Source organism: Culicoides brevitarsis, chromosome 3 (assembly GCF_036172545.1).
Source record: "Culicoides brevitarsis isolate CSIRO-B50_1 chromosome 3, AGI_CSIRO_Cbre_v1, whole genome shotgun sequence".
NCBI classification, from domain to species: Eukaryota; Metazoa; Arthropoda; class Insecta; order Diptera; family Ceratopogonidae; genus Culicoides; species Culicoides brevitarsis.
This window is the reverse complement of record NC_087087.1, coordinates 27,287,730-27,311,510: the sequence shown is the minus strand read 5'-3', so window position 1 is coordinate 27,311,510 and position 23,781 is coordinate 27,287,730. Positions and strand designations below refer to the sequence as shown.

The 23,781-nt window shown below is 28.4% G+C and overlaps 2 protein-coding genes across 3 annotated transcripts in view; one reads left to right on the top strand and one right to left on the bottom strand.

Annotated features, from left to right (window-relative positions):
* The window catches only part of LOC134835721 (transcriptional activator protein Pur-beta-A), a 356,196-nt gene that overhangs the window by 240,046 nt on the left and 92,369 nt on the right, over positions 1-23,781 (bottom strand). The gene's annotated exons all lie outside the window — the stretch shown is intronic.
* LOC134834393 (zwei Ig domain protein zig-8-like) overlaps positions 1-23,781 on the top strand; it is a 167,369-nt gene that overhangs the window by 103,586 nt on the left and 40,002 nt on the right. The gene's annotated exons all lie outside the window — the stretch shown is intronic.

Below are 23,781 nucleotides of genomic sequence, written 5' to 3'. Positions count from 1 at the left end.
TTTTATTTATGATGAATAGCAAACAATTTCAAGAATGGCAAATATTAGCAATAAATAAAATTATGAAATGCATTATTTTACGTTTATAGAGAATATTACGTCTTTTTTAATTGAAAATTATTTAAAAAAAAATCGCAAAAAAAATAAAACAATTAAATAATCAAAATTAATAATTGTTGAAATTTTTTTGGTACTGTATGGGATTTGTATTGAAAATTTTATAAAAAAAGAATTCAATACGAAATTTTTTTGTTAAAACGATTGAAATTATTGATTTTTTTTTTTTGAATTTTGACAGAAAGTGTCAAACGAATATTTTTGAATTTTCAGTTATTTTTTATTACTCAAACAATTTCGACGATTTAGGATCGATATGAAATTTCTTAAAAATTAAGTCATTCCATTTAACTAAATTGAATAAAATTTTAAAGCTTTTTTGTGAGGACCCCAAATAATTTTTTAATGTTGTTTTATGTTTTTTAAAAAAAATTATTTTTAGTTTTTAAAAAATTATATAATTGGTAAATTTGCCCTTTTCAATACAAAAAAAAAAATAAATTTATTTAATTTAAAAATGGTAAATTTACCCTAACTTCTCTAAGTATGTTAAATAAAAATATATATTTATATATATATAATAAATTAAATAAAAAATAATTGATTAAAAAAATAGAAATCAAAATTTTTAAAAATAAATAATTAAAAATAAATTTAAAAATAAAAAAATTAAATTAAAATTTAAAAATTAAATTAAAAATAAATTTAAAAAATTAAATTAAAATTAAATAATTTTATTTTTTTTATTTTTTAACTTTGGTCATTTTGTATGAATTTTTTTTATTTTTTAATTTTTTTTTTTAGTTAGTTTCATAAAAAAAATTTGTCACTTACCGATGATGGCATTTTGAACTATTATTTCTCGCTATACGTTCCTGTTATTTGAACCACTTTCAAAGTAAAACAAAACTGTTTTGTAAAATATATCATGTGGTGTAAATAATTTTAAGAATTATCTTAAAAACTGCATCTAGCCCTTTTCAGGAATAACATCTCGGTAAATTTTAAAATAGGTGAAAATTATAAATGTTGTTGCTTCGAAAACATGAGAGATGTTCAGTTCTTGTTTTTGTTTTGCCGAGTTCTTAGCATACTTTGCGTGCCTTCTAAAATAGACATTAATACAAAGTTTTATAGCAGCATCATATCCGTACGCTTGTTTGTTGCTCTTGTTTTTTGATGTCAAATTTTATGGGAAGAATGTGTGGGTGTGTACGAAAAATAATAATATATATGAAATATTACTGCATATTCAAAGTTATTGTTTTAAGCTTTTTCTTTGCTTTTGTTGTAAAATACTTTTGTTATTGTTTCCTCTCTTGTTTTACTTTCTCTCTGTGTGCGTTCATTTTATCGCAAAGAATTTTTAGCCGTAAACGGGTGTGAGAATGGAGGCTTTTTCAATTTATATTTTAATTTTCATTCTGCTTTTAATGCCGATCTTTACCACACACAATGTCTTGCTAAATTATTATGAAAGACGAAAAAGTGAAATATGAGGCAAGATTAATTACTTCGTCTTTGTGTTGTTGTGTTTCTTGTATCTTAATGCAGTTTTAATTTGTTGATTTTAATGATGTAAAGACGCGCACATCTCATTCGAGTGCAAAAAGTTACGAGTTTTATTTTGCCATTTTATTCCCGAAATCACACAAACATGCATTGTAAAAGTTTTTTGATTAAAACTTGAAAGTTTTCCGAATAAATTCACGCAAGTTTTGTACCTTTTTCGTGTTATTTGAGCTCCAACGATATATTTTTCTGTTTGAAGTAATAATAAATGATAATTTTAAGTTTTTCCCTTTTTATACGGCACACATGTGAAAACGTGAAGAAAAAACTTTATGCACATTTGTGATTTATTGCAGAGATTGTTGTGACATTTTTGAAAAGTAATATTTTTGCTACGAGCACACGAGAGATTTCCAAGATTAAAAAATGAGAAGGAATTTGTTGTCGTCTTGTTCGTGTTGACATACATAAATTTTGATAGTGGAGACGTCTAGTTAACAGTGCATTTCCTGTTTTCGTTTGTTCGATTAAAAAAATAGCGTGATAAAATTTTTTTTTACTCAAACAAAAAAAAAAGGAAATGTTAATTTGTTGCAGTTCACAGGGTAATTTGGCGTAAAAAAGAAAAAAACAACGGAAAGACAAAACAGAAAAAAACTTTTCCAATTTATTAAGTAACAGACAATGAAAGTAATGCAAAATTAACATGCAATTTTTTTTAAGTCGAAATGTTTAATTTGTTGAACTAAAGCAAATTGCTAAAATTAACGTTAAACATTGATAAATTGCAATAAAAAATAGACTAAATGTTTAAAAATAAAAAAAAAAATAAAAATGTGCACTGGGCAAAAAATTGAATTGGGACAGAATTTTCACAATATGTATTGGAATAAAATTTTTGAATGTTTATTGGGTAAAAATTTAATTTAAAACTCTTAACATGTATGTATGATTGGATTAAATTGAGTTTAATATGAACAATTTTTTAAAATGCGCACTGGGCTTAAACCTAAATTGGGAGAGAATTTTCACAATATGCATTGGGACAAAAATTTTAAATGTTTATTGGGTAAAAATTTAATTTAAAATTTTCTAAATGTATGATGGGATTGAATTTTTGAGGTTCATATGGGAAAATTTTTCAAAATGTGCATAGGGTTAAAATTTGATTTGGGACAAAAATGTTGAGCTTGGAAGATTTTATAATGTCTAATAGGAAAAAATTGTAAATGTACTGAGTAAAATTTCAGATTTTTTAAATTGTTCATTGGGACATAACTATTGAATGTGTACTGGGTCAAATTTATTAATTAAAAAATGTGCATTGGGTAGAAATTTCATAAAGTCTTATAGAAAAACATATTCAAATGTGCATTGGGAAATTACCTTAAAATTCGACTAGATCCAAATCATGCAATGAGAAAAATTTTAAATTGTGCACTGGGACAGAAATTTAAAATTTATCATAATAAGTGCTTCAAAACTCACCATATGTTCTTTTTTTTTGGTTTATTGATCTTGAAAATTTCCGTTCCATCCTCTTTCCTATCAGACATTTTTTGACAGCAAATCGTTGAATCAAGGCGTTCCGACCTTTTTTCCTCTCTCGGAAGCAAAAGAGAAAAAAAAAACACGCAATCAAATTCCTTCACCTCCATTAAATTTCGTCTAATTCATTCACTTATCGATAATAACGACAAATTCCATCATGTATGTAACGAGCTGCGTGTTTTTATCTCGCATATCGTGTCAAACGATCTGAAAACGGAACGCAATGATGGATAAAAATACCGAAAAATAAACATTAGCGAAATTATATCTGGTACTCGCCTGCTTTGCTTCCTGTGTGAAGTGATGTGATGTGATGTGATTGCTTTCACGTTAGTCAAACTCATACAGGGCAAAAAATAAACATCTCCGGCATCATCAATTCCGTAAATGAGCCTGAAAAAATCGAAGTAAGTCATAAACACTTTTTGCTTGTCTACTCCCTTTGCGTGTTTGGCGCAAGGAAACGCCATCGACGACGACGTCTCTAACGACCATGTTAATCTAACAACTGGCGAAAAGTGAGCCATTAAAGTGGATTAATGCGGGGACAGTTGATTGATACGGGACAATGTCCGTTCGCAAATGTTGACAAAAATTCGTGTTGGCGAAAAACTTCCCAAAATTATATTATTTTTTGATAGTAAAAATTTTTACGTTCAATCATTTTATGTTACGTTAAAAGATATTTTAAAAAGCACTTCATACATTTTCATCCTTCTTCTTGTTCTTTTTTCTCGCCTTATCTCCAGTTTTCATGGCACTCGTATACGAGAAAAATTTTCTAGCAAGCAGTGCCAAAACACCAAATCGTCGCCACAAACACACAAAAGTACATAAAATTTTGATGAAACTTTTAAATGCATTATTAAAAGGTTTTTTCTTCATCTTCTTCTCTACGGCGAAATTGTTGTTGTTTTTTTTTCTTAGAGACGGTTGAGGGCTATAATAAGTTGTTTCATGGCACAATATAAAAGAATTGTTGTTGTCAACGTGCGCTTTAGGCGCATAGTTTTCGCTGATAGATAAGGTTACGAGCAATTTTTTACCTTTTTTTTCATCATAAGAAAATGACGAAGACAAGGAACACAGGGATAAAAGTTATGACCATTTCTTTTGTCTTGTTACGAAGTTTGGCGAAGGAACAACAAGCCAGGCATATAATGAGATTTTTCTTTTAAAACGCGTTTCGCAGAAAAAATATGTTTTATACGGAATTTCACGTCTTTTACGAGGAAAAAAATTCAAAATGTCAACTGGGGTCAACTGCATTTTTTTATTCTAGGCCCAATGAATATTTTCAAAACTCATCAATTGGGTAGTTTTGAAAATTCAGACCTAATGCACATTTTAAAATTTTCCAATTAGCTGTTTGAAATTTTTGTCCCAATGCACATTTTAATACTTCCCTAAACATTTAAAATTTTAACCTCGATGCTTATTGTTTGAGTTTTTGACCCAATATGAATTTAAAATTTTCGACCCAAACCACATTTCAAATTCCTCTTCATGAATATTTAAAATTCTTGTCCCAGTGCACATTTAAGATTCACGCCCTGTATTTTTAACATTCTTGTCCAATACAAATTATTTTCATCTTAATATAATTTTTAAAATTTAACGAATTTTTGACCCGATGCACATTTGAAAATTTTGCCCTAATGTGATTTCAGAATTCTTGCCCCAGTTCACATTCTGTTTTTTTTTCCTTTTTATTCAAGACTTTAATTACTATTAAATGAATATTAAGGTTTCGACCCAATACATATTTTAAAAATCTCGACCCAATGCACATTTTTTAATTAACGATCGTCTAAAACCAATTGAAGTAAAATAAAAATCGAAAATCAAAATGCGATTATTTCCTTGGTCGTTTTTCATGCTAAAACCTTCTACTTTTTTCTTCATTTTTTTTAAAGAAGGAGGTGAATTGTCTTTTAACAGCACATAACTTTACATTTTACGACAAAACTTTTTTCCCCTCCTACAAAAAAAAAATGGAGTTGAGTTGATTAACGAAACCAATGAACAGCTTCGTCTTCGTCTTATCCAACAAAACAAGCAAGAAATTTATCAATTAAAATTTTACATGTCATGAAAACAAAAGAAGCCAAAAGTGAGAAATCCATAAACATAACTTTCACAATATTATTGTTATTGTGCAAGCGTGTCATGCCACGAAATATTTCCACGTAGACTTCTCATTAATATATCTGTCATGCATCATATCATGTGTCAGCAGACAAAATTGAAATTTTCGGATATTGTTTTATTATCAAAATTGGTTTTTATTTTTTTGAATCATGCAATTCTTGAATAATTCGGAGCAAAAGACAAGTAAAATCAACAGAAAAGTAAACCAGATAAACACATTTTCGGATAATTTAAGGAGAAATTACAGAGATTAGACAGGTGCTGGTGTGTTTTCTTTCGTGCAAGACAAGCAACGAGAGAGAGACAAACACAGGAATTTTACATAGAAAAACACAAACACACATGAAGATTGAAGAAGGTAATCTCTTACCGTCTGTTTGTTCGTTTTATTTAAAGCAAATATTAAGCACAGACAAAGAGAAGCAGACTCTGAAGAGAGTTTGAATGTAGCATCACACAAAATTAGCCAAAAATTGTTTGTGTTTACTGCAAAGTAAGTGTTTTAAACAAATAAGATGAAGTTTGAGCGTATAATTTACTAAATGCAGGTAAGGGAAAGAAATATAAAAGATATTCTAATTAGAGACGTTTTTGATGATTTTTCGAGTATTTTTTTGTTCTATAAAAATTTTAAATTACAACTTGTGGAGTCCCATAATTTTTTTTTTAATCTTTGAAAATTTTAAAATTCAAAATTTTCATAAATTTTGAGATTTTAAGAGTTTTTTGAGATTTTAAATTATTTTTAAAATATTTTATAAAGTGAACGTTTTCTGAAATTTTACATTTTAAAATTTTTTTATTATTTTTTTTATTGAATTAAAATAAAAAAAATAAATTAAATATTAAATAAAAATTAAATAAAATAAATAAATTAAAAAATAATAAATTTAATTTTTTTTATTATTTTTTTAATTAAATTTTTAAGATTTTTTTTAAATTTAAATTCATAAACAAAATTTACAAAATATTTTAAATTTTTTTCTAAATTTTTATTTTATTTTTTTTCTCTCATTTTTTTCTTATTTTTTTTCGCATATTTTGCAAATTCAATAAAAAAAATAATAAAAAAAAAATTTAAAATGTAAAATTTCAGAGAATAATAAGAAAAAAAATTCCGTTTAATAAATATTCTGATCATCTAATTTTAATTAAATATCAATGAGCAAAATCACGAAATTTTTTGTTCATTTTTTCATTAATTATTCTGTCAGTCACTCCTCAAAAAATAAGTTTTCAAAGCTGTTTTCTCGATATCCGATAACAAAGCTTCAAAATATTTTTTTAATTTTTTTTACAAAGGGAACGATTAAGTTTCAAAAGAAATTTTGTCCCTATAATATGATGAAAATCGTGTTGTTACACAGAAAACTGCACCAACGACAATAGAACAAAATTTTCGGTCTGCATTTAATTAATAGCCTTTAGTTATGGAGACATTTTCTTCTTTCTTGTTATCTACTACTAATTTTACTTTACGACAAAATAAATAACGACCAAGTAAAATTTTCCATTTTTTTAATAATTTCTCTGAAGTGCACTTATAATGACAGTAAACTAATAGCTGAGTTTATGTACCTAGAGAAAGTATTTTTTTTTCTGCATTTTACTTGAAAAATGTTAAGAAAAACAAATTAAATGCGCTTTCTTGTGCAATAAAAGAAACTCTCAGTGACTTTGTAGAGAAGCTTTGTCATTATTATGATCATCATCTCACCTTTCAGGAATTTAATTTTAAACTATTTTGCATTATTATTAACACAGGTACTTGTAGTTTCTTATTAAAACGAACAAAGACGTTATTTTTGAGCAAGTTTAACGAATTAACGACAGTTTTTCTTTTAAAAAAATCAATGATTCAAAATTTCCTGATGTATTAGGAAAGCCTTTTTTCCGCATGACTTCCGATATCAGTTTTCCTTTTTCTCTCTCGATACAAACATTACCTTTTTGATTTTGAAATTTGTTTGTTTGTTTGCCTGTCATGAGTCTACAAAAGGTTATTTTTGCATCATCTCACACTCACATTTCGATACATATTTGATGTTTATCCACGTGTGTCTTCATTCCTTTCAAAGATTCCTTTTGTTCGTTTGAGCCAAGAAGCAAAATGTAAAAGGGAGCAATCAATTAATGTGATGAGGTGATGAACAAAGGCAAAGAAAATTCCGTAAACTTAACGAAGCGTCTTTGAGAAGAAAAAAAATTCTTCATTACTTTAAAGAAACTTTAAACGTAACACATGTGCTTCCGTCGACTCGGTCTCATTTATCTTCGTTAGTGCGTCTCGTCGACAGGTACGTTAAATTTTCATGATTAAAGCATCCTTCACATACGAGCTCTTATATTATTAAATTTAAGGTACATAAAAATAATTTCTACGCGACGGATTGAAAGGGTATGAAAACGATCTCATAAGAAGGAGTCAGATTGGTTCCTTAGGAGTTAAATTAATATTTTAACTCTTAAGGAACCAATCTGACCCCTATAGAGGTCAAAATGACCCCCTTTGGATTTCTAAGACCAAGAATTGAACCCATTTAAGAGGTTAATTAGACCCTTTTAACCTCAAAAGGAACTAAATTAACCTCTTAATGAGCTTCAATTGTTTGGTCAGCTGAAGGTCAATTCCAAAGGGGTCAAAAATACTTTTTAAGGGGTCAAATTGATTCCTTAGAGTTAAGTGAAATATTTTTACTCCTACTGAATTAAGTTGACCCCTTAAGAAGCTTTTTTGACCCCTTAAAAAGTTTTTTGACCCCTTAAAAAGTTTCTTTGACCCCTTTAGAGGTCAGTTTGACCCCATTTGGAATTAACTAAAAATTCAAGAGGTTAGTTTGATCCCTTTGACTTCAAAAGGGATCAAACTAACCTCTTGAAGGACATAAATATTCTGATCTGTTGAAAAAAAATTCCAAAAGAGGTCAAACAGACCTCTGAAGGGGTCAAAGAAACTTTTTAAGGGGTCAAAAAACTTTTTAAGGGGTCAAATTAATTCAGTAGGAGTAAAAATATTGTATCAACTTCTAAGGAATCAATTTGACCCCTTAAAAAGTATTTTTGACCCCTTTGGAATTGACCGTTATCCGACGAAACAACTACAGCTCATTAAGAGGTTAATTTAGTTCCTTTTGAGGTCAAAAGGATCAAATTAACCTCTTAAATGAGTTAAACTCTTGGTCTGCTAAATCCAAAGGGGGTCATACTGACCTCTATAGGGGTCATTTTGGTCCCTTAAGACTTAAGATATTAATTTAACTCTGAACTTAAAAAAAACGGATCAATTTCATACCTTTTCAAACCTTAGGGTGCTCTTCATTGACGTAGCCTGCCTACGAAGACATAAAAATGAGACTGTAAAATAATTAATTCACTGTTCCGTATCATCATCGTGTCGTTATTATTCTTATTAAAACTTGTCATTCAACCAAGTAACCGCGAGAACATCCTTTGCCTTCTCTTTTGAGACAAGATGCTTTTAATTAGAAAATGAGGAGTTATGGCTTGAGGTGACGACGACATGACAAGACTCTCCGTTTTTCGGATCAAACAAAAATTTCGTCATCTGAAGAATTTCGCAGGAAAATTTAATTAACAAATTGAAATGGCTTCAGGTGACAACTAACAATTGATGTTTGAAAAAAAACGGGTCCAGAATTGAATTTTACGTAACAACAAAATAAAAACAAAATGACATTGACTAAAACAGAACAAGAAAGAAAAATAAATTAAAGCACTAATTATTTTAAAATTTTCCCTGAAGCATTTTTTAATTGATTAAAAACAATAAAATAAAAAAAAATCAAGAAAAAATGTTTTTAAAAAATAACAGGTAAATTTATTGAATAAAAATGCTTTGCTAAAATTTATTTTTATAAATTTATGTCTAAAAATAATTTTTGCAAACATGTGTTTACTAATTAATATATAATAAATTGATCGTTTGAAGTGGTTTAAATTATACAAATTTGTCTTGAAATTTATAAATAGAATTTATGAATGGAACAAAGAAAAATTCTTGAATTTAATGACATGGCAACCCTTAATTTGTTGGGAAAATTTTCAAATACATCACATTTCAATAAGATTTAATAAAATGTGCATTGAAATTGCTAAAAAATTTTTTTTTCATTTTTGGAAAATTAATAAAATTATTTAAAATTTTTATTTTTTTTTAATTAAACGACTTTTAACCATGAAGCTATAATGAAAAAAATTAAGAAAAACCTATTTTTGTATTTTTTTTTTAAATTTAGGAAACATTTGCTATAAAAAGTCTGGATTTGTAAAGTGAGGAGTACAAAAATGTGAAAATTGGTCCAGTTACAAAAGAAATTTTTCCAATTTTGTTAAATGAAGTCATGAGGAGTATAAAATTGTGATACGAATCAAAAACTATTAAAAATTTTATCGCATTTTAAGAAAATTGAAAATAATTTTAATCAGAGGAGTAAGAAAATGTGAAATTTGTTCAGTCAATGTGAAAATGTATAAATTCACCCAATTCACTGATTTCGTGATATTTCACCCAATTCAAAATAAAATGCTCTTACTAGAAGTTAAAAGGTTCAAATTTCGCTTTAATTCCACGTAATTTACCTCATAAAGTATGCATTTACACATCGAAACTGATGAAAAGTCATCACAATCAATTATAACGAATATCCTTGTATAAAAGCTCCTTTTCCCGGAAACCACATTCACATATAAGAAATTCCCTTTGATCAGTGTGCGTGTGTTAACTTTTCGCTTCATATCAACATCATCGTCAAAATCCGAAACAGATTCAGGCATTCAAATAATATGTAAATTAGCCACTCTCGTACGCCGCATGGAAAAACAACACTTTGAGAAAGGAGCTGGTCTACTATTATTTGTTCCTGTTTTACATAAATATGTCGTCGTATGTGAGAAAATTCAAGATTCTCTAGTTTGCTAACCGCAACGACATAATTACAGGACCTAAAACATTTACGCAGTAAACAACCTCATGTACTAGTTTCGAGATGGTATTTAATCGTAATAAGATTCAAAGCACTTACAAACCAACACTTGAAAGGATTTTACGAGATCTGATCAAAAAACTAGATTTTTACAAAGAATGTAAGTGAGTATTTGAAATGAATTTGATATGATTGGACTATTTCTAAAGAATTTATGCAATTTGTGTATTTATTAATAATTGTAGCAATGTAACAGATATGGTTGATATTTTATTGCCAATGGTGACCAGTTATTAGAATGTCGGGGAAAAATAAAATTTGTTGAAAATTTTCTCCATTTGATATTATTTTTGAATTATTTACTAATTATTTATCAATTTTATTCGAATATTTTAGTTGATGCCCATTTGTAGACACCCAGTGAGACGAAATTACTTTTTTTTAAAAGCTCTGGGGTCTAAAAAATAAGGTCTTCAAACTTTTCATGGAGATTTTATGAAATTTTTATTTTTTTGAAAATTTTTTTCATTTTATTTATTTTTTCAAAAAAATAAAAATTTTATAAAATCTCCATTAAAAAATTTGAAGGCATTATTTTCAAGACCCCAGGACCTTAAAAAAATGTAATTTCGTCCCATTGGGCGCCCTAAGGGTCTAAAATAAAAGACCTTAAAAGTTTTCTTAACAGTTTTGCAATTTTTTGTAGTTTTTTCAAGAAATTTCTTTGAAAAGAATGAAAATTAGAGTAAACTTAATAATTTGCAGTTAATATTGATTGAATGTTCAATGATTAAGTTTACCTCAATTTCCATTCTTTTAAAAGAAATTCCTCGAAAAAAATTAAAAAGTTGGAAAACTTTGAATGATTTTATTTTTATTAGACCTTGAGGGTCTTAAAACAAGGCCCAAACTTCCGACTGGACTGAAATTTTTGTTGAAAACTGCTCCATAATTTTCAGAATTGTAATAAATATTCATTTTATATTCGAAGAAGTAGTCAATCCCAAAAAGTATGCAATCAATGTCATTTTCGATGAAAATTTAATTTCATGATCCTTTGGGTATGCAATGAAGCTTACATTACATTTTCCTTTATTTCCACGAATTTTTCCATACTTATTGAAATTTATTCTTCATAGAAACTTAGTTTTAAATAAAACTGAAATATTACAAAAAACCATAAAGAGATTTGTGAAGTCAAAACTTGAGTTATAGCATTTCAAAGTTTGCATAGAGTCATAATTTTTTTTCCTTAAATTTATAAAAGTCGATCAATTCCAAGAAATATTTGGTCAAGTTCATTCAAGTTTTCAAGCAAAGTTTTGTCGCATCATATTTTCTTGCTACCTTTAACAAAAAACTCCCTTCAACGACGTCTTTTCTCGAAGAATTTCGCTCCTTACAAAAATAATTAACTAAACTTACACAGAGATTATAATCGCATTAAATTTTCCTCCGCCTCCCGTTGCTTCTGCCTCGTTGCACGAGCAAGAAAACAAACACTCGTCGTAACAAAGTTCAGCGAGATTCTGAGCTAGAAAGAGAAAAAAACATTAAATATGCAAAATACTCATATTTTCATAATGAGAGTCAAAAACAGACACAAGCAACATATTATGATTATTACTGCGGGTGTTCTTGTAGCGCTAAAGCACTAAAAATGTAGTCCAAGTACCGACAAAGTCTATATTTTTGTTGTACTTTAAATGCTTTTGTTTATTTTTTTTTTACATCATCATCATCATCATCGTCGACCTCGTCACGAGCCTATGTTATTTTGTTCTGTAGCTGATGATTGTTATTTATGCTCAAAATTTTATTTTTAATTACCGGCAGAGAACAACAAAAGTGCCTTCTTCAATGACATAAACACACGTGAACGACTAAAGTTCAACGTTATGTTAAAAAGTTGAACTGAAGAGCTCTTCTCGTGAAACTCGATGTTTGAACAGAGGAAAAATGTAATCAGCTTTAAATAAAAAAAAAAACGAATTTCTTCGCCATTTAAAACCAAAAATCAATTTGCCGAGCATGTGTGTGTGTGTCGATATAAATTTCCATCATCGGGAGAGAGATTTTTTATGAACTTAATAGAGCATTGACATCTGGCATTCGTGCAATTTAGCACAATTTCAACAAACGGTAATGCCATGGGATTACTTTTTGCTGTTTTTTTTTACTTCTTCGCACTCGCACTCCTGCTCGACGACACATCGTCGCACCACTAAAGGCACCCAAAGCAGACATCTGACGTATTTATCTTTAAATAAATTGCACTTTATTTGCTGAAGTGTAAATAAGTGGAGGGAAGCAAAAATCAAACATTTTTTTAAAAAATAAATTGCTCGTATTTTGAGCCTATTAGTTGTTCAAATTTCTTGTTTTAAGGTAATTTTAATGAATTTTGAAGAAAATTTATATAAAAAAATTTCAAAATGTGCATTGGGACAAATATTTAAAATGTGCATTGGGACAAAAGTTTCAAATGAAAATTGGACTAAAAAAATTCAAATATTTTGTGAGACTAAACCCACAGAAACAAAAATAAAATTTTAGAATGAGAATTCTCACAAACTAATTCAAAATTCGTAAAATTTGCACTGGGTAAAAAATTAAATTTTGTTTTAATCTATGTCAGAATATGCGAAATATAATTCAAAGTGGTAAAAGGAAAAATTTTAAAATGCTTTCTGAAATAAGAGTTTTGAAATTTTACTTGACACAAAATTTTCAAAATACGCACTGGGTCCATATCGAAATTTATTATAATTGTTTGAAGTTTCCTTAAAATGTTTACTGGGATTAAATTTTAAGAACCATAAAGGATAAAATTTTCAAAATGTGCATTGGGAAAATTTTTCAAAATTTGCATTGGGAAAATTTTTTAAAATTTGCATTGGGAAAAACTTTCAAAATGTGCATTGGGAAATTTTTTCAAAATGTGCATTGGGAAAAATTTTCAAAATGTGCATAAGGCAGAATTTCAAAATACTCAGTGGGTTAAAAACTGATAAAAATGCATTCTTGGAGCTTAAAATGTTAATTTGCATGAGAATTTTAAAAATATTTACTGTGAAGAAATTTTCAAATGTGTACTGGGAAAAGTCACGTGACTCAGAATAACTTTTTCACATTGAATTTCTTTGTTTTTGTCACAAATGTGCCACAGACGGATCAAAACAGCAAATTTTTCTCAACAAAACGCCATTAAAACCCCATAAAGATCCAATGAAAATGTTGTAAAAATGATTCTTGTGTAAATTTAACATTGATGGGATTTTGAACATTTATGGTACATTAGACATCGTTTCCAATACACACAGAAGCTCATAATGTCGGCTTCGTCGTCGCTCGAACATAACAGGGAACCGAGATTGAAATGCCTGATGTGTGTGTCATCATCATATTTTAATAATAATAATCATAATGGGGTTTAAATGCATGCGAGTGCCTTGTCGTTTCCTTCTGTTCCGTTTTCTTCACTTTTCCTCGTGCGTCGAATGGAAATTCATGTGTGTGTGAGTTGGAAAAGCGTTAATAGAATAAAAATGTGAAAAAAAAGATAAACTTTTTCCTCTTCTTATTTTTTGTATAACGGGCGACAGTAATGTTGGGGTTCTTTTTATTGATACTTTGATACTAAATATACATCTATTAAAATGAGGGATAAACGTAGCCTGAAGCGATTGTTTGTTTGTTTGTCGATAGAGATAATAACGATAATAAAAATGATGAATGAACCAAGTTTCTGCAATTTTTCACAATAAATTGACAGTAATTGCAATGCGGATCATTCATTTGCATCAATATTTACTTAGTTCAGATTTTATCGGTCAACAACGTCAATGTCTATTGAGAGCAAAATAGGAAAATTGATTTTAGTCGATAAAAGGCTCAATGCAATTTTATAGCAAATTTTAATTAAGCATGACTTCGAGTTCTTCGAAGTTTACAAATAAATAAATTTTCATTTGAATTTTAAACCATGATTGAATTTTGTTAGAAAATGCTGAAAGCATTTCAAGTGAAATTAATAAACTTGAAGCAATTTTAAATTTTTGCCCCAATAAACATTCGAAATTCTTGGCCCAATGCACATTTCAAGCCAAATATTTTTTTATAATTTCTTAAAGCTGATAATTTTACTAAAATATTAACTAAAATTACACTTTAAGGTAATTTTGAATCAATTTCAGTCTTAAAGAGCATACCCATACCCCATAAATTACTTTGTGATACCAAATCTTGCCAAAATTGTAGCTAATTGTCTTTTCACAGCTTAAATCGTAGCAAAAACTGTTTCTCTATCCCTCTTTTGAAATCGTTAGTAACTTCCATACACACAAAACGTCGATATAAATTACACGATTACCCTTTTTGTGGCATTACGACCATCTTAACGTCTTTATCATCGATGAAAACTTTAAACCTCCCTCTGTGAAACTTAAAAAAAAACACAAAATTTTCTTTCAATAATGAAAAGCAAATTTTCCGGATGCGAACAATGAAAGAGAATTCCTTGGGAGAACAATGGCCAAAAATTTTATTGTGATCGAAATTGACTTTCATAATATTTAATTGTTTTCTATATCCTTCGACACACATGTGAGATTTCAGCTGGATATTTCACATAAACAGAGGGAAACCCCTGAACTGGACCTAAATAAATTAATTTTTGTCATTGTTTGTCTTGTCAATATTATCGGTCAAAAATTGATTTATTTCAATTTTTCCGAGGGAAGCAGTGGGAGGTGAATTTACTTACCTCATGACGTTGGCATGACAAGTCGAAAAGTTGATTTTTTGTCTACTAGAAAATTTACCAAAAAAAAACTTGCCTAAGAAAACAATGCAGAAAGCCATTATTTGTAGATGTTTTGGATGATGATGATGATGATCATTGTTTGGCAACAAATTTGGTTATTTCTCTTCGAATGTAGGCCAAGGAGTGGTAAGACAGTGATTTTCTGCTTAACATGATAGTTTGACGTGTTATTTCTTTCAGGAAATAAAAAAGCAGACAACTTTACGAGAATATCTATTTGATATCTATCTAGTTCGAGTAGGATAAATCGCACATTGGACAAAATTGGCTTGATAAATTTGAAACACGGATTCTCTTAATGACGAATTAATTTTTGTGATACTGCATTTAACTTAGTGATGAACCAAAAATTATATAGACTTACAAAAAGCTTTTGAAACTTGTAACTGTAAGATATGGGTAAAAATCAGAAAATTATGAAATACGAGAAAAAGTACAAGACTGACTTAAAGACTAGACAACGAAAAAGTATCAAATTAATATCTTGAAGATTAATATCAAAATTTCCTTAATTAAAAGTGAAGCAGACTATTTAAGTGTAAATGTGTTGAAAATTAGTGATGTCCAGCCATATATGTTAAGAAACAGAGGACAATTAAGAGTTCCAAGAAGTGCAATATACGACTCTGTGTGGCATAAAGGATTGAATTATTTTAACAAAATGACTGTGATATTAAAGACTATGATAGTTTGGAGATTTTTAAAGTTAAGGCAAAGCAATATGTGATAAACGAAATAAGTATATAAAAAGTGATATTAAACGAACTAGCCAAAAAACCGTCGCAATATCATCGTAAATGATGGAAAGAAATACTACAACAACAATATGATACACTGAGATTGGATTTGCATCATGGAATCTAACCCCCTTTATTGATGGTTCTTTAAAATGAATATGAAACATGTAGCAAAAACTCAATTTTGAGGACTGATAAGGTCCAGTTGACATTGGCATAATTTGCAAACGATCATTCGAGTTCTTATAGAATAAAAATTCGAGGATTAGTAACAACATATTTGACAAACAGAACCCATCTTATGGATCTAAATACTTTCAGGAAGCTGTTGAAAAACTGATGTTCATTTTAAAAGTATGTCCGTAGCTGCCTGTCCTTATGTAAATTTAAGCTGGATGTGACTTTTTGTTTATTAGACACGCGAATCAAAAGAATACATATTGAATTTTGAAGACTGTGATATTGAACGATAAAGCGAACAGAACAAATTGGCATAAAATAATTGGATTTCCAAATACAAACCACGGAAAAATCCCTTTCGAAACTCGAGTCATTTTAATTTGTTATAAATTCAGTTCTAAAGCAGAAAAAAAACTTAAAAATCAATTATTAAGTTTTCCATAAACTGCTTTTGTGCTACTTATCCCATTGACTCTTCATTTTACCTCAGCCGTCGCGTCATGTCAAATCCGTTGGCAGCCCTTCCAACCAAAAAGGCAAGAAAAACAATTGAAATATATGAGAGAGGACACTTATTGCATGCACTCAAATTCAAGCAAGGCAAAATTCTGTCTTAAAATATTCAATAGATATTCTCTCGGTTTGAAACACGTACCACGTATATGACCGAAACACTATTCAATAATGGTTTTAATTGGACCGATATTCAGTTTCTTCTTGCCTACCCTGCCACGTGTTTCTGCATCCAAAGTCTATAATAAAATAATGAAAACGGAGAATGAACGGAGTTAATGGCAGTAGTACGTGTCACGTATACTAAAAAGAGCTCGTTTTTCTTTAAATATTTCCTCTTTTCTTCGTCTTATGCACTACATTTCTTGTTTCACTTCTTCTCGAATTTCAGTTGCATAACGAGACAACTAGACAAGAGCTCTAATCTATATTGAGTTTATTGCTTCCGGCTTTACGTTTTTGTTGCATGCAACTTTTTGCCTCTATACATTTTTGAAGTAAAGACATCATAAAAGTTGAGCTTTCGGAATTTTATTTGCACTGAAACAAGGACAATAAATTCTGCGAACGAATCTTCCTTTAATTAATCATCGTACTCATAATTTATCGCCTTTAATAAATTTTGATGCGCTCGATGTTTTTTTACTTCCGAAAAAAAAAAGAAAAAGTAACTGAAACGAAAATTAAACAACAGTTAATATCGCAGAAAATTAAGCCATAAAATCAAAACACCATGACTTTTCGTGTTCGTTTTCCTTTATTGGCTTGAGGAGGTAACTTGGCGAGTTATGAGAGCGTGGCGAATGCACGAGCAACCAATGAAAGTGTAAATAAAATATGGATTTATATCGCAAATAAATGTTATTTATGAGTTGTAATTTGAGATTTGTTGCGTATTTGTGGCGCTGAAATGAGATATATTTTAAAATATTTTACTCATTTTTAACGGTTTAAGATCTACTGTGTCTAGACGAGAATTTATTCAAAGGGGCTTAAATGTCGTTTTATGAAAGGATTTTGCAAAAATTACAAATTTTTATGAGTTGAGGTAAAATAATTATGAAAAATTGTACTAAAAATGTCTGAAAACCAGAAATTTTAGGCAAATTATATGAAAAATTTAAGTATTGAAAAAAAAAAATTGAATGAGGAGTATGAATTTGTGAAAAATTTTAAAAGAAGAAAATATTTTCAAATTTTAAGGAGTATAAAATTGTGAAAAAAAATTAAATGAGGAGTATGAATTTGTGAAAAATTTTAAAAGAAGAAAATATTTTCAAATTTTAAGGAGTATAAAATTGTGAAAAAATTAAATGAGGAGTATGAATTTGTAAAAATTTTAAAAGAAGAAAATATTTTCAAATTTTAAGGAGTATAAAATTGTGAAAAAAGTTAAATGAGGAGTATAAATTTGTAAAAATTTTAAAAGAAGAAAATATTTTCAAATTTTAAGGAGTATAAAATTGTGAAAAAAATTAAATGAGGAGTATGAATTTGTGAAAAATTTTAAAAGAAGAAAATATTTTCAAATTTTAAGGAGTATAAAATTGTGAAAAAAATTAAATGAGGAGTATGAATTTGTAAAAATTTTAAAAGAAGAAAATATTTTCAAATTTTAAGGAGTATAAAATTGTGAAAAAAATTAAATGAGGAGTATGAATTTGTAAAAAAAATTTAAAAGAAGAAAATATTTTCAAATTTTAAGGAGTATAAAATTGTGAAAAAAATAAGATGATGAGGAGTATTATTTTAAAATCACGAGGAGTACAAAAATGTAAAAGTTTATCCATAGAAAAGTTTGAATTTGTAAAAAAAACAAAATATGTGAAAAATTAGAGATCAAGAGGAGTATGAAAACGTAGAATTAGTAAAAAATCATTTTTCATACAGTTAGAAAAAAAATTAAAAAATAGAAAATGAATGAATCTTCCAAGAAAAATCCGGATTTATGTCCTTCCAAAGTTTTTTTGATCAAATAAACATCAAAAACGTTCAAATACAAATTTAACTCACAAAATTCTAATTTTTCTCCTACTTAATCCTGTCATCTACCTAAATGATTTCCTGTGAAAAAAAGAAGCTCAAATATGCAAAAAAAATCTAAATTTTCCAAGAAGAGCGTTTTCCCATTAAATCAAGTAAACACACACGCGCTCATTATTTTCCACCTTCAACGCCACATGATTGATAGGAGAGACACAACCGACACCAAACCGCACAAACGACACGTGTACAACTTTTCAGGCGGGCAATAAAAAATGTAAATCTTCCTTAAACACACTCCCGCCTTTGTTGTTATTGCCTGGTTGGTTGTGCTAAAAACCTACCCGAAAAATAAAAAAAAAGAGGAACTAAATATGTGCGTATGAAAAATAATTTAGAAATCTGACATTATTTTAGCACACAGAGCACAAAGGAGAACGAAGAAAAAGAACCATATTTTAATAATCCACACATTATGCCGTTTTTATTATAACCATTATTGCGTGTGTTTTACACACTCACGAAGCTGCCGAACGAGAGAGAAGCGAAGACGAAACATTTTGGAACTCCGCAAAGAGAAATTCTCATTAAAAACTGTTGCTGTTCCTATCTAATCCGCAAAACATTTTCCGTTCGCCAAGCACTTTAACTCACGAAATTCTTATATGCATTGGGTTTTATGTGCTTACCGATTAATTTTTATTGCTCTGCCATGTCTATTACGCTGCTTCCCTCCCTGCCTCGTCCTTCCCGACACAATGTTGCGAACATGTTGTAAGCATATTATTATTTCAAAAGACGATTATATATTTTAACACACACTCACACTCAATGGCCGTGTATCTATCGAGAAATATGAAATTAAAACGGAAAAACTTTTTTTTTGGCTCGAAAAAAAAAATAAAGAAGAACGACGTGAAGAGTTTATCAGTCAAACAATAGATGTTGTTGTTTTATGTCAGTTACTAAAATTACATCGTCTTGTAATGTGAGTCGTCGCAAGCAAGTAGTGCGAAAGGAAACATAAAGCCAGGCAATAAAAATGTATGTGGCAGCAACAAAAAAAAGGGAAAAAAGAATAAAGTCATATAGACAGTTTGGCGGGTCGTGATATGAATTAAAGACGGGAATAAATGTGGAGTTATATTGACACGTTGTGGGCACCCCATAATGACTGCACAAATGTTTTAATAGGGAGTCATAATGGTTTTAGTTACGATCAACTGGTACTGCCATGCTATGCCGCCGTCGTCGTTGTGATGATATATTATTAGATTGGTTGGGAAATTTTTATTTTTTGTTGCAATTTTTATCGAGAGTTAGAAGAAAATTTTAAGATTTATTATTTAATTTTTAATTTAAATTAATTTTAAAAAAATGATTAAAAAATAATTAATAAATAAATTATTAATAATTTATTTAAATTAATTTTTTTATTTTTAAATTAAATTTTTTAATTTTTTTAATAAATTAATTTTTAATTAAAAAATTTTAATTAATTTTAAAAAATAAAATTATTTATTTAAATTAATAATTTTTTTATTTAATTTAAATTTAATTTTTTCTAAAAAAAATTTATTATTAATATTTTTTTTTTAAAAAAGAAAATATTAATTAAAAAAAAATATTTAAAAATTGAAAAATTTTAAAAATTAAATTAAAACAAATTTCCAATTAATTTAATAAATTAATTTAAATTAAACTAATTAATTAATAAAAATCATCAGTTTTTTAAAAAAAATTAATTAATTTTAAAATAATGAAATTCGAATTAAATTTACAAAATAAATATTAATTCATTAGAGTTATTTAAAACCTTTAATTAAAAATTTAATTGTTTCAATTTTTAATCATTTAATTATTAATTAATTAATTATTAATTAATTTTTTTTTATTTTATTTTTTTAATCTTCTTAAATTTTTTTTAATTATTTTATTTGCTTTAACAAAATGCATTTTTTTAAATTTTTTAAATTAAAAAAGATTCTTTTAAATTATTTTGTTTCAAAAAATTTTTTTGTAAATTTTAAGCGAAAATTTTATTTTTTCTTATTTTCATTTTTCTTAAAAATTGATATTTTAATTAAAAAACATAATTTAATTTTAAAATTTTTTAGGTAATTAATTTAATTTTTTCTTTTAATAAAATTTCAAAGGTAAATTTTTTAAAGATTTTTTCGTCAGTTTTTTGTGCTCAAAGATTAATTTTTAAAATTAAATATTAATTTAAGGTCCAAAGACTCAGAACAAAATTTATTATTTAAATTTCACAAAATTTTATCAAATCTCTCATTTTTAACAATTTTCATAACTCAAATGTGACTCAAATGTCAAAAAACGGCAAACCTCGATTATCATCATCTCAAAGGTCGTTGAACGCCTCGTTTTTTTGCCTCTTGTTCTTCAACATAACTAACAACACTCGTTTCGAGTGCCATCTAAAAATATTACAAAGCCAGACATGCTTATTACGGACTTTTTACTACTGCAACAACAACAATAACTACACATTTTTCCATCCCTTTCTCATAACACGAAAACCAACTTATTTAATTGCTTGGATTAGTAGATTGTATTGTGACTTGCATTGCAATTCAACAAAAAAAAAAACTGAAATAAAAAAAAATGTTATAAAAATACGTAGATGATGGTTAACGATCCGTATTCGCATTCACAAAGCTCATGTGTCTCTCGCAATAAGCAGTGAGTAAATTACATTTTCTGGAGCAAATATTATGCCATTAAGTCTCGTTATGTATTCATTTCGTTTGTACGTTTGAAGTGTGTGTGTGTGGATGAAAAGGAAAATTGTTGAAAGGAAATCATTACATTCAGTTCCAAAAAGGAGTCGTCGCATGCATCCATTCACTGCCAAGTACTATTTTCACTTCACACCTTATTAATTTACATTCACAGAGTGGCGGACTAATGTCTATAATTTCATTTTCATTGTTTCTTTTGTCTCTCGGAACAAAAATAATAATAAAGTGAAACAAAATGCGTATCCTTTCATGGGTGTCGCGTGCGTTTCCAACCCTTATTCTCTCGCAACGTCGCTCACAAATGCTGCTGCTGCTGCTGGTTGTCGATGATGACGCTGGTTGGTGGTAATAGCACTGCTGCTGCCGCCTTTGTTGCGTTGTGTTGTTGTTTATTTCGCACCCACTTTTGTTAATGGATTTTATTATAATTTACTTTGGGAGGCAAATAACATTAGTGCAAGCCGTGCGGTGAAAACGAGCATTCGCGGAGGTAAAATACTCGTTTTTTACCGCATTTCGAAGAAAAATGCGGTTTTACACTGGAAATATTGTCCGTTTATGGTAAAAAAAAGAATTTTAATTTATATTTTAAGTGAAATTTGAGATTATTCCGTTGAAAACACTCTTTTTTGTTCTGAGGAGTACTAAAATGTGAAATGAGGAGTATCAAAATGTAAAATTTTTTATCTCATATTTAATTTTTTTGTCAAAATCTAAAACGAGGAGTACTAAAATGTGAAATGAGGAGTATCAAAATGTAATTTTTTTCAAATTTTTTATCTCATATTTAATTTTTTTGTCAAAATCTAAAACGAGGAGTACTAAAATGAGAAATGAGGAGTATCAAAATGTAAAATTTTTCAAATTTTTTATCTCATATTTAACCTTTGATGAACCTTTAAACATTTACTCATGACACATAAGATTTTTTTTGAGAATTTCTTACGATGTGAGGAGTACAAAAATGATAAAATTTAACATTTTTAGAAAAACTCACGGAAAACTTTAGTTTTTGGAAAACTATGGCAATGAGGAGTATTAAATTATTAAAAGTGGAGTAAAAAAATGAGCAATATTTGAAATTCATCATGAGGAGAATGGAAATAAAAATCTTGAGGAGTAAGAAAATGTGAACTCCTCTAAAAAAACATACCCAAAATCCGATAAAATTACTCGTTACTTTTGGAACGAAAACTATTAAATCTCGTTTATATTTCCACTCATTGTTGTTCGGGAACTTGACGAGGCAAAAGCGCTGTGTGTATATTTTATTATTGTTCCCATTATTTTCCGTTTTGTTCCTAGTTTGTATTCATCAGCACCTCGTCGTTTGAATTGCTTCGACACGATTTTCCGTGCCACGTTAGAGCGTTGTGGTGATTTTTAAATAATTTAGCTTTAAAATGATGAGAATTTTAAGAGAGAGAGAGATGAACTGCATTTATGCTCAAAAATGGGTCACGCGGATTTTCTTTTTTTTTGGCTTCTTTTCATTTAACTTTAAAAGCCTTCTGTTAAATCATTTTTTTAACTAAAGAAATTTTTTTTTTCTCATTTCAGGTAAGCATCAAGACAATTTTTCTCTCACGTAACGATGAAGAGTTGTTATGTAAAGCAATGATTTTCATTCTCATTTAATATAAAATTACTTAGCAACGATATTTTTTACTCGCAAAGCAAAAAATTGAAAATAATATTTTTATGAGATTCTTTGGTATCAATTTTTTTCTTATTAATGAATGAGCTTTAATGAAATAATTACAGAAAAAAAATCTAAAAATAATTTAACGTCAAAGACGTCAAAGCGAGAAATTCCCGGAAAAAAATCTCTGTGATAAAATGAATAAATAACGTAAAATTTGAAATATTATATCATGAGCTCAGCAAAATCGTTGCGGTCTCTGGCAAAAACAGAAAGAAATAGAGGAAGAAACCAGCAAAAAAAAATTGTGTAATAAAGGATAATAAAAATGCCTGTTCCACTTTAATAGGCATTAGTTCACCCTTCATTCCATTCATGCTGGTATGTAACTAAGGAACGGAGGCAACAAAACACTTATTTATACAATTTACATACAAGATGAAAATAAAATCACCTGGCTCGTGTTTGAAAAAAAAAACTGAAAACAGAGAGATATGGCTCGCTGGCATGGCAGGAGAGTAAAGCCATAAAAAATGTAAAGTAAGAAAAACGGTAGTTCTATGCATATTTATGTCTTTATTTAGAATTTTATTGCCTCACTTGTGAATCTTTCGCTCAGATTTTGAAGTATTGTTGAAAGATGACTAAAGAGGAGTTTTTCCCCTTCTTTTTCTTTTCTATTGAATTTTATGGTTTAGTTGTCCTTGTGGCACAAATAATAACCAATAAATAAAAAATATGGGAGAAATAGATAAAATACAAAAAAAAAATTCTTGGAAAAAAAATTGTGTTGTCAACAATTTTTTCGAGATCATGAAAATATTAAAAAGTTACAAAGTTGTCGTTAGAAAATTGACAAACGATTGAATCTAATGGATTTTGATTTTTTGAACCACGTGACGCAGCCCAATGCACATTTTAAAGT